This window comes from Vigna umbellata, chromosome 3 (assembly GCF_029865625.1).
Source record: "Vigna umbellata cultivar VRB3 chromosome 3, Vumbellata_1.0, whole genome shotgun sequence".
Classification (NCBI taxonomy): domain Eukaryota; kingdom Viridiplantae; phylum Streptophyta; class Magnoliopsida; order Fabales; family Fabaceae; genus Vigna; species Vigna umbellata.
In genome coordinates, this window is record NC_142167.1 from 25,827,913 (window position 1) to 25,838,981 (window position 11,069).

Genomic DNA, 11,069 nt, shown 5'->3' on the forward strand with positions numbered 1-11,069 from the left:
ATGTTACTCTGATTATGGTTCTCATGCTGATTTCTATGTTGACAACAATATGACTCATCCTCCCACTCGTGAGAGTGCTCATTGGGAGCCGGTTACATCAAATAGGGATGATGATCATTGCGTTTTCACCTCTGGACTGATACATTTGCTGCCTAAGTTTCATGGTTTTATAGGTGAATGCCCACATAAACATTTGGAGCAGTCCCGGATGATCACATTTTCTTAAGGGCATTTCCGCACTCAATGCAAGGAGCAGCATGGGAGTGGCTTTATTATCTTCCTCCAAGATCCAAAGCTAGTTGGGAAAATCTTGAGCATCTATTTTTGGACAAATTATTCCCTGCTCAATATAATTTTGATCCGTATGGTTACAACAACAATCCTGGATGGAATTATCCTAACCTGGGATGGTATGGTACTCCACATCATCAATATGAGCAAGCACCATCTCAGAATGCTTGTATGCCTCCGCCAGTCCAACAACAACAACAGTTGCAGCTTCATGAGCTTGCTCAATTAGCTCCTCAGCCTTATACTTCTGAGCTTACATTGAAGGAGTTGTTGGAGTAGATGACCATGCAGAACATTCAGTTTCAGCAGGAAACAAGAGCTCAGAATATGCAATTTCAGCAAGAGACCAAAGCATACATTCAAAACTTGACTGATCAGATGAGGCAAATGGCCACTCAACTCACTGAGCAACAGTCTCAAGATATAGAGTTACCATTTTAGACTGTTTAGATTCTAGATGATGTTAGTGCCATTGACCTAGGAGATGGGAACCAGAGTCTTGTGCTCATTGTGCCACCTACTTTCCCACCTTCAGATGTCCCTACTATTGCACTTGAAGAGATAGATCCTGATAAAGATTTTGAGGACCAGGCAGGTATGAGTAACAATTTTGAGCTAGGTAGACCACCTTCATCTTCCATCACTCAATCAATCTTTAGGGAAATGGAGGTAAACATACCTCAGATTGATTATGTTGTTGATGATTGTGTTATTCATGAATATGTTGTTGATAGGTATATTAATGATTATATTGTTGATGAGCATGCTTTTAGTTCTCCCTCTCTGCATGATGAGAACCACTTTTTGCTATCACATCTGAATGTTTATTCTCCATGCACTGAACATGAATCTGAGCCTGTGCCTGATATTGCTTCTAAAATTGAACTTGATTCATGTTCTGAGAGTATATCTAATGTTCAGCCTATTACATTCGGATTGGGTTTTATACCTCTGCATGTCATTTCTTTGGAGCCACATTGCACTAACCATGTTGTAGGAGTTACACATGAAATTGACCAACAAGCACCCACAGTGGTGAACAAAGGTGCTCGCATACACAAAAGCTTGAATATCAATAGGCACCGGTTGAACCCGCTCATCAAAATCACTTCTTCTTAGATCCAGCTGTGGAAGACATTTCCCTACCTGATCAGATTTTGAGGATGAAGCAGTTCCTCCTCAAAACGTTTTTGCTGGATCCAGTGGTGGAAAATTGGCAACTTCCACCATGACCAAGGGAGTTTTTCTTTTTCCCTTCTTCCCATTTTTCGTACTTTTATTGCACTTGTCCATGATCTGTTCACTGTTCTGATTTCTGATCTTATGCTTATGACACATTGAGAACACTATGTAGTTTAAGTGTGGTCTATTGGGGGAGATTTTGATTTTTCTTTGTTAGCTTTTGTTTTCTTTGCTAAATTTTTTCTGTTTCGTTTGTTTTTGTCGTGTCTTGTGTACAATTTTGCATGATTCTCTTTATTCCTGGATTTTGTTTAAGTTGTAGACTAGTCTTTCAGTTCACTTGATTGATAGTTGGCTTGAAATCCTTGTTTTTCTTTGCTTGGAAAGATGATTATGAGGTTTGAGAGGTTGATTTGATTGTGACAATTACCTTGGAAGTGATAAAGGCACTTTTTTCTTGAGCCTCTGTAGCCAAATAAGCCTACCTTGTTTTGATCCTTTGATAACCCTTTTGAGCCTATACTTTCCCCATTTCTTTGTTTTGAAGCTCATACGCTTGTCCTAAGTGAAAAATCATGTTTACCTTAACCTTAGGGAATTTTGGAGCTTTGGAAGTGTTTTGGGAACAAGTGTGGCCTTCTTGGGGATTCTTATGAATTGGCGAGTTGCTTCCTCTTCTTGTTTTGTTTTTGTAAATATGATTTGTATCTTGTCTCTTACAATTGTGTCATAAAGAGAGAGAAAAGAAAAAGAGACAAGATGAAAAAAGAAAAAAAATATAGAGAAAAATGAGAAAAATAAAAATCAATGAATAATGGAGTCAAGAAGAGGATTGAATTAGAGGTTTTGGGTGTGATTTGACTGTGTTTACACTTGTTTCCCATTCCTCCTCTATTTCTTTTGGTTTATAGCTTCTCATCCATATTTATCCTCCTTTGTCCTTGGCCCCATTATAACCATGAAAAGACCTTTCGATTTGAACATGCATATGTTTTGAGTGTTGATATTAGAGGCTTGCCAACTCTGTTTGTGTTTGTTTTCTTGAGTGCATTGAGTTGACATTGCTTACCTTAGACACTTGAGAGAAACACGATAGTGCATTTGTGAGGTTCTGTTGCTTTTAGATTCACCTCTTGAGCTGATTGATTATTTTACCATCTTTTGGAATTGCTTGGATGATTTTTATGAGTATCTGTATTCTCTGATTATTTGTGTGAAGGATGTTGTCTACTCCTTTTTTTTCAAAATTATTGAAGATTGTGTAATTCTGTTTTGTGTCTTGTGTGTCATTTTTGTTTTTGTGTCCGGATGTTTATGTGTCATTCTGTTTAAATCTACTTATGTTCTCAATTAATTCGAAATTAGTGTTTTAAGATATTAATTTTTCTCATGATTTTTCAAATTGAATTCTCAATTGGAAATGTAAAATTTCATTAATTTGATAGACTTTTTTTTATCCTTTTAATAGTATTGTTCTTTTTACTAAAATGTTGTTCTCTTGTTTCCAGAAGAGGAAATTTGATAAATATATGAGATCTCATGAAAGTGTTGTCCATGGACACATCAATAGAAAGAAACATGGTAATGAAAATGGAGTCCTAGATGATAAAATAAAATATTGCACTAACTATAGTCAATGTTGTCCTCACTTATGTGTCTTTGACATCTTTATTGAAGGGTCAAACCCAATGAAACAACACTCTTCGAAAAGCTATCGCAAATGTTTGGTGATTGCTACTACTAATAGTACTAAGACAACAATGAAGGAGAAATCAACTTTGAAATTTTCAAAAGCTCTAAAACCATTGCTCAATACGAATTTTGATAAGTCAAATGAGATTTCACATTCTTCATACTTAGAAAATGAAGATATTGAGCTGCATCAAACACATAACAAGTCATTATCATAGGATAATGAAATTCCAAGGCTAGATATTCCTATTGGATGTCGTTTTCAAGCTGAAGTTCCTAAGTGGGAAGGCACAATAAATTAAAGAATGATGATGATTCAAAGTGGCTACGTGTTCAAGTTTGGTCAATGCCTAATATTATTGAAAACCGCAAAGAAGGTATTAGGGAAGGTAGGCCTGACTCGTGTTATTGTAAAGGCTTAAATGCTTACTTCATCCCCATGTTAAGAGATGGATTTTTGTTTAGTACACGGTTTTAAAAATCAAGACATTGGGTCTCTATGTTATGAAAAATGTATGACTTTAGTCCTATCTCTTTAATGGCGTTAAAATTGATAACGTTGAACAGACGTAGATGTGAGATGTGCAAGAAATGTCGTCGTGGTAGCTAGAGTTTCTTTTCCCTTCCAGGAACATGGAAAGCTTGGGGTTCCTCTTCATCGCGGCATTCATCTGCCTCTACCCCGAATAGATCAACACCGCTCCTCTTGGCCAGCCAAGCACATCATTGGCGTTGACAAGCCCAACATTGGAACAAGGAGTGTGGGGTGACTCTTGATCAGTTGGAGGAGCAAGCTCTGCAAGGGATGAGTGAGGGAGTTGAAAAAAGGGTCTGGTAATCGTTTACAGCATCCCTGTAAACGATTACCCGAGACAAAACTGGATTTTGTACAGAAAGTCCAACACAGGTAGTCAGTCAGGTGAACAGGGGTCACCATTGGCCAAAAAGGTGACTTTTAGGCAGTTCTGCACCTGTCTGAGGCTGGTCCAGGTGTTTCAGTGGTGGGAGAGGGTGGTTGGTGATGTGATGTGTGTCCAAGGAGTGTGGGGTGACCCCTCATCAGTTGGAGGAGCAACCTCTGCAAGGGATGAGTGAGGGTGTTGAAAAAAGGGTCTGGTAATCGTTTACAGCATCCCTGTAAACGATTACCCGAGACAAAACTGGATTTTGTACAGAAAGTCCAACACAGGTACTCAGTCAGGTGAACTGGGGTCACCATTGGCCAAAAAGGTGAGTTTTAAGCACTTTTGCACTTTTCTTAGGCTGGTCCTGGTGTTTCAGTGGTGGGAAGTGATGTTTTGGCACCCCATGACGAAGGAAAAGAACAATGTTTATGAGATGAGCAACTTGGGTGAGATAACATGTTGTCAACTTTGACCTTTGCTGGCTATTTTACTGATAACTTTTCCCACCGACCTCCAAATGATGTGATTCTTTTTTTATTAGAAACTAGACTCAAAAATCTTTCCAATGACTACTAATTTGTATTTTTTGGACATCTGAGTTGGTACAGTTTATTCTTTGAAGTTAGCGTTTCACATATTTTTGCCAACTCTGACCTTTGCTTGTTCTTTTGCTCATAACTTTCTCCACCGAACTCCAAATGAGTTGATTCTTGTTTTATTGGAATCTATACTCAAAGACCTTTCAAATTATGCCTTAGAAATCAAGTTTACACCTTTTTTGACACTGTAATCGATTACAAGGACACTGTAAACGATTACCCGAGACAAAACTGGATTTTGTACAGAAAGTCCAATACAGGTACTCAGTCAGGTGAACTGGGGTCACCATTGGCCAAAAAGGTGAGTTTTAAGCACTTTTGCACTTTTCTTAGGCTGGTCCTAGTGTTTCAGTGGTGGGAAGTGATGTTTTGGCACCCCATGATGAAGGAAAAAAACAATGTTTATGAGATGAGCAACTTGGGTGAGATAACATGATGTCAACTTTGACCTTTACTGGCTATTTTATGAAATGAGTTGATTCTTGTTTTGTTGGAATCTATACTCAAACACCTTTCAAATTATGCCTTAGAAATCAAGTTTACACCTTTTTTGACACTGTAATCGATTACAAGGACACTGTAAACGATTACCCGAGACAAAACTGGATTTTGTACAGCAAGTCCAACACAGGTACTCAGTCAGGTGAACTGGGGTCACCATTGGCCAGAAACGTAACCCTTTCTCTCTTTTATTTTCAAATTATTTATCCAATGCAGTGTGTCAAAATTTCGTTGTCCAAATAACATTTTCCTTTCGCGAACTAGTCCTAACCAAACCCTCGTCTCGCTCAAAAATCTTATCCAAGGTCCAATTACCTTCTCGGGTTGGTTCCCAAGCCCAAACCTCTCTCCCTCTGTCTGGAAAACCCAAGATCCCACTCCTTCCAGCCTTGAAGCTCGATTTTCGGGCTTCCGCTTCCAACTCCGTCGATTGGCATCTTTACCGTTAGTTTCCTACTCTAAAACCTGGTAATTTTCCTTTCTCCTAATCTATTTCTCTGGATTTACATGCTTTTGTTGTTGCTGTTATACACAGCCTCTGAGAACTTTCTCTCTCTAGTTTAGCTTTTTCTCTCTCTTCAATATTCAGCTTTATATTTTGGCAATAATCTTCCATAGAGTTCCTTGGTTGAAGTAGCCTTTCCTTGCACGTTTGAATCCATAGAAATTTTTCTTCAAGTTGCGATACACTTTCATACAATGTGCTCAGGCTGCCAAATTTAACTGGTTGTATATTAGACTCCTTAGCCACGAGTCTAGCAATAACCCTAAAGGCAATGTTAAGAAACTCAGTAGGACATCTACAAACTCTTTCCCTGCTTCAGCAAAGACCACTTTATTGTTCTCTTTGTTTACCAAAACTTTCAGGGAAACTGTGTGATCTTCATCCCCTGATTGAGTTGCAAATTCAGTCATTGTGGCTTGACGATCACAAATTAGCTTTGCCAAACTCTTCTTATTGAGAGCACAATCATTTGAAAAATTAGAACTTTTCATGTTTAATTCGGTTCACTTGGTACCGATGAAAGAAGATCATAACTTTACTTGTTCTAGTTTTTAGACAGTTTTGAAAAGGAAAATTTTGGTTTTGTTACTCATGATCATAATATTAGAATTCTTAAATATCACTCTTTTTAATGAACAAAATATTACAAAAAATTAATAAATTTTTAAATAATATTTCCATTGTAATTAAAGCTTCTCAAACTATTCATCTTCTATTTACTCCAGTTTTAACTTTTTCTTCACATTCGTCTTAAAACAGGCGGCATAATATTTTTTTAAAATTATCAATAATTGGGAACGTGAGGTTCTTAAGAAAAACAATTTTCTAAGGCAATAAGAAAGAGAGATGAAAAGCTTGAGAGAGAAAAAGTTGGACAGTACAGGAGAGAAGAAAAAAAGTATGTCATATTAGCATGGAGTTAACGCCGTTGGTCTCAACTTAACTGACATGACCTTATTCATACACTTTTGATAATATAGGGACCCAATGTTTTCATTTTTAAAATCGGGTACTAAACAAAAATTTACCTCTTAACATGGAGACGAAGTAAACATTTAAGCCTATTGTAAAAATTCAGGATCAAATGAATGTGTTAAACAACACATTAAGGAAGAAAGGGAACTTTTGAAATTAGAGATCGGCGCAACATTTTCAAGTTGGAAGTTTGATGAGATGGAGAAGAATTGTCACATTCATGGACATTAGAAGAGGATAAAAAATTTGAATCTCTAATGAAATTAAATACATCTTCAAAGACCAACAATTTTTGGAAGCTTGCCATAAAGAATTTTCCATCGAAATCATTGAAATGTGTGGTAAATTACTATCATAATGTATATCCCAATATGTTTAAGCAAGACGATAACTTCAATAAAAATTATTCATGGAAAGGTATGATTATAATTTGTCTTACAATATTATGGATAACAAATTTTCTATTTTATATGTTATAAGTTCATATATGAAGAATAATTATTTTGGTTGTTGACCTTCAATCTTCTTTCGGTTTTATAAATTTTAAAAAATAGTAATATAATTTCTATTGATGTCACCACAACATATAAATAAATTTATGTGTTCACTTGTATTATTAATTTATATGAATATTCTTCGAATTTATTTTATTGTGTAGTATTGAAAGCATATGCATAATTATAATTCACAATTATTCATTGAAGTTAAATGATTATAAATTTGGTACATAATGTCTTATTACAGGAAGGAACAAATTTCTTATCACTTCATCCTAGATGAGGACTTTGGAATTAGTCTTTTGGGGAAAGCAGCGTCTAGGTAGAGAACATATATGGTTTTATCTATGTAAATGTTACTTAATGCACCATATTCTTAAGGGTATGATTTTGGATGAATGTATTATTTATCAAATTTGAGAATGTTGTTGGCTCATTTTTTGTATTTAATGTAATATGTAATATTAAATATTTAGACAATTTTTAATTATTTTCATATTTCTTTAATTTACTTATTACGCGTTGATAATTATTTTTTTTAATCATAGTTACTTGTGCCAAATATTAAAAATGATTCAGGTTCAACTTTTGATGTGGCTTAATAATAAACACTTATCATAAATATTGGTGTTAGATTTAATGTTAAAAGCTTGACTTTTGGTGGGTAATTGTTGAAAGAGATTATTTGAATTGTATAAAGATAGAGTGAACTAAGTCAAAATCAAATTATTATGTTTAAATTGTTACAATATTTTAAAGTAAAACAAAGTTGTTAGCTATGACTTTTAGCTAAACAATATATCTCCATTCCAATAATTGGTATTACATACAATGTCACAAATTCAATTCTCAGTAAAATGGAAAGATAAAAAATACGCTTTCACCGATATCATTTTGTCGTCTAACTATATTGAATGAAAAATTTACGAGTTGTTTTCTATCTTTATTTTATATAGATTCTTAGTTCATCTCATTGTAATTGTTGTTCGTGAATGTTCATTTAAATCCATTGGTTCCACTGTCTTATTATGCTTTTTATTCACTTTTTATATTATTTTTTCATTTATTTTTTACATTAACTTTTTCTTTTGATCTTTTATTATTATATTTTATTTCACCGAATTTTCTACCCATCTTTTATATTATTTTTTTCACTTAATTTTTACATTAATTTTTACTGTTTTCTTTTTTGTTATTGTAATTTATTTCATCTAATTTTTTCACCCACTTTTTATATTATTTTTTTCACTTATTTTCCACATTATCTTTTTTTATTCACTTTTTTATTATATTTTATTCATCTAATTTCTCCATCCATTTTTTGTATTATTTTTTTTACTTATTTTCCATATTAATTTTTTCCAATTTTCTTACTAACTCTTTTTTAACACTTTCACTATTCAAGACACTATAAATACCCATCTATTTTTCACTCCATTTTTTACAACATATTTTCAAGTACACACATTTCTTTTCTCATACTCCATCATTCTTCAACAACACACCCGTTTTCTTCCACACGATTACTATTTTCTATCATCACCTTAATTTCATCACTTTTACCATATTGTCCTCATTTCCTATTTTCCTTCTTCATACTCCACCATCATCAAACACTTCAACACATTTCTTCACCTCCATATCACCATCTTCATATTGTAAAGCTTCCATTTTCACCTGCCTCTCGATTGGGCTATCTCCATATTGTACATCCAGGTTCCCATCTCTTCAATTTTCTTTTGTTTAAATTATGTTGTTAGAGTTTTTCTTATTTGAATTTTGCACTTCTATGTTTGATTGTCATGTTATATATAAGATTTATTTGACCATTAATTTTCTTCATAATTTTTTTGTCATGTCAAGTCTCGGATTTGGTTAATAATTATTATTTTTTTATTGTTATTAATGTTTTTATAATTCTTCTGATTGTCATGTCAAATCTCGAATCTGCTTGATAATTGTTTTCTTCATGATTATTTCTATTGTCATGTCAAATCACAAATTTGCTTGATAATTACCTTCTTCATAATCATCTCGATTGTCATGTCAAAATCTCGAATTTGCTTGATAATTTACCTTCTTCATAATCATCCTGATTGTCATGTTAAGTCTCAAATTTGTTCGACAATTAGATAAAAAATTATAAAGTAATTTTTGTGTAACTAAATGTAAATATTCGTATGATTGTTGTTTGTCATCTAAATTTTTCTTTAGTGTGTCAAAATTAATATATATATATATATATATATATAATTAAAAAAATGATTTTATCTTTCATATGTTTTTGTGAACGTTTGATTATTTGTATTATGTTATTTTTTTAAAATATAGCAAAAAAATCATAAAATCCCTAAAATAAAAAGTATCACTCTCTTTCAAATCAAGATTGCTAGAACTACGTAATCCATGATTTTTCATCACAAAAGAAAATACGTAGGAGCGAGGTCAAATATTGTGAAGTTCACTTCCAAAATATCCAAAATTATCCATGATCATTCCGAGACAAATTTCCAAAAAAAATTTCAAATAATTTCTCAAACAATCATCCAAACATATTTTCCAAAAGAACTACTTATCTCTGATTTCTCGCATGACAACACTTAGGAACGAGGTCCATCATTGTTGGGATTTCCAAAAAAAATATTGTCCGTTTCCTGTTGTCTTGCTTGGAAAAATAACATTTTGAAAACCACATAATCTTTGCATATTTAATTAAAGGTATTGTCTTTGGACAGGCGTACCTCTACTACGCATAAACGAGTTTCAAACTTAAAAATCTGATTTCGTAAGCCATGTCTTATTTTTATGGTTTGTTTTTGTAGTTTCTTATAATACTGAAAGATACTAGGTTTGACACCTACTGATGGGTATTGGTGGATGTTTGGGTCAGGCTCGTGACGTTAAACAAGCGCTACCTGGGAGGCAACCCAGTTGATTGATTATATTTTTGTTTGTTCTGCTTTAGTTGCATGATAGGGCTTTGGATGCATGAGTGATCTGAGAATTTAATTGCAGGGAGCAAATGAGGGGCATGAGTAGGAGGCACCTAGGTTAAGCTAGGATCCCCTTGGCGGATGGGCTTAGGTTGCCCCTTGGCGGAACCTAAGCCTATTAGGGTATTTTTATACCCTAAGTCGCACCTTGGCCTCTATTTTCATATTCTTCTCTGCACACACACTCCTACATACTTTTCCAAAGGTTCTCTACAATTTTCCCTTCATTCCTCTTGAGAAAATCTCCTTTCCACTCACTTCCTCACTAGTTTTCCATCTAAGTTTGGGGTTGGGAGAGAGCATCAATGTTCTTCACAAGTTGAAAGCATTCTCTACTCATTTAGCATCTCCATCCAAGTAAGTCAAGCATTTTTCATTCTAGGGTTCTTGAGCATGAATTTGTTTGTTGAAGCATGAAATTTTTAGGGGTTTTGATTCCTATGCATGATTTGATGAATTAATTGATATTTGAACCGATTGAATTGATTGATTTTGATCTGGAAGCATGAAAATTGTATGTGGGTGGAGTTAGGAAAGATCAAAAGATGTTTTTCAAAAATCTGTAGAATCACCGCTTAGGGGTAAATTGCCGCTAAGCGGCACTGTGACAGACTTGGAAGTTTTGCTGAATTGTGTACTGGATTGATGCACTGGTGGCACTGAGGGGTGATTTTGACCCTCAGCGGTGGTTTAGCATGGATATAGGATGTAGGAATGGCATCCTCTTCAAGCAAAATAGTGAAGACCATGGCATCCAAAAAGAAAGAAAAGGAACCAGAACAACCCCACTCTAGTAGGTTCCTATCTCACAAACATGAGAAGAATTTTAAGGTGGTTCAAGATAGGAGGCTCCTTAGGGAGAGGAAAGTTGGAATGATACCTAACTTTGCTCCTGATGACAAATTTATGAACACCGAAAAACGGCGCCA

The 11,069-nt window shown here is 34.4% G+C and overlaps 1 pseudogene; it reads left to right on the forward strand.

Annotated features, from left to right (window-relative positions):
• Positions 1–570: 570 nt before the first annotated feature.
• On the forward strand, positions 571–7,749 carry LOC148202109 (uncharacterized; annotated as a pseudogene).
• The last annotated feature ends 3,320 nt before the right edge of the window (positions 7,750–11,069 follow it).